Source organism: Protomyctophum parallelum, assembly GCF_964188405.1.
Source record: "Protomyctophum parallelum genome assembly, chromosome: 22".
In the NCBI taxonomy this organism is placed as follows: Eukaryota; Metazoa; Chordata; class Actinopteri; order Myctophiformes; family Myctophidae; genus Protomyctophum; species Protomyctophum parallelum.
In genome coordinates, this window is record NC_139714.1 from 17,939,797 (window position 1) to 17,941,392 (window position 1,596).

General features: G+C 44.3%; 1 long non-coding RNA gene across 1 annotated transcript; it reads left to right on the forward strand.

Annotated features, from left to right (window-relative positions):
• Positions 1–389: 389 nt before the first annotated feature.
• Positions 390–1,085, forward strand: LOC310853416. The gene is made up of 3 exons (XR_014568785.1): positions 390–474; positions 655–728; positions 833–1,085. It is a non-coding gene; the product is annotated as an uncharacterized lncRNA (long non-coding RNA).
• The last annotated feature ends 511 nt before the right edge of the window (positions 1,086–1,596 follow it).

Genomic DNA, 1,596 nt, shown 5'->3' on the forward strand with positions numbered 1-1,596 from the left:
AATAGAAAAGATAGAGGATTGGGCTGGCGAAAGCAAGACACCCCAAATGTTTTTTATAGCTCACGGAGGGCCAGAATGAGTCTCCTTAAGGCCATGGTATGGTAATGGTATACATATATATATTTACAAATATGGGTGCATATATGCACCCATATTATATTTATATTATATATATAAAACTGACTATAGGATAAAACTACAGAATAAATTACTATAACTACAGGATAAAACTATAGGATAAAACTACAGGATACAACTATAGGATAAAACTTTCAGCCTTCATTATTGAAATGTAACCAGTTCTGTTTGAGCTGTTCCAACACACCAGTTAATTGAGAGGGACAGTCAATGTTAACTAAGTACTTGTTATTATGTTGCAGATGATTACAATGAGACAAGGTTAAAGCTACCTGAAGCGGTTCTGCACACTGACCTTGGGACAGATGGGGAGGATTCTCCTATTAAAAGCAAAAGGTTATTATGTTTTATTTCTACACATCTATTGACGACTTGCCAACATATATGCAAAAACCTAAGCCAAGGAAGACGTAAGAATGGTATTAATTGCTGTTCATGTTTTGAGTTTTATCTTCTGTCGTTATGTAACATGTTGTTGATACTATATTTGGTTTGCTATTTGGTTTGTCAATGCAGTCCAGCTGAACTGCCTAGTCCACCAACGATTCAACATCCATTTGGTTACAGATTCCCATGGGAGCAACACCACGGTAAACTGAAGATATTCTGTTAATTTGAGTTTGCTTAAATATTAATGTAACCTGTAAAATGTCTTGACTGCTTTGCTCTCAATGCTCTGTCTCTTCATGTCCAGGATGGACTGTCTAATGCACCAGCCATTTCATGCTGATTGCAGAGTACACGCTGACCAGAGAAGCCATGTGTCCCACCAGTAAAGTGCATCTACCCCTGGCCTGCAACAGAGACGCAGTGCATCTGCCCCTGGCCTGCAACAGAGACGCAGTGCATCTGCCCCTGGCCTGCAACAGAGACGCAGTGCATCTGCCCCTGGCCTGCAACAGAGACGCAGTGCATCTGCCCCTGGCCTGCAACAGAGACGCAGTGCATCTGCCCCTGGCCTGCAACAGAGACGCAGTGCATCTGCCCCTGGCCTGCAACAGAGACGCAGTGCATCTGCCCCTGGCATGCAACAGAGACGCAGTGCATCTGCCCCTGGCCTGCACCAGAGACGCAGTGCATCTGCCCCTGGCCTGCAACAGAGACGCAGTGCATCTGCCCCTGGCCTGCAACAGAGACGCAGTGCATCTGCCCCTGGCCTGCACCACAGAAGCCGTATATCCCCAGGCTGCACCACCAGGCGGTCAAGGTCAAGTTTATTGTGTCCCAAGCTGGGCACTGCAGGGAGTTGAACCCCGTTCCGGTAAGCCAGAAGTACGACACCAGTGCCTTAGTTTTTGTGTTGTCCTTTACAGGTCCTTTCGTTGAAATGTAAATTTTACATTTCAACAGTAAAGTAATATATAAAGAAGCGAAACACAAAAGCACAAAAATAACATTTTCGAATTACCTTTGCTTTGATTTTTTAAACTTTCTCTTGCCGACCTCCCACATTTCATT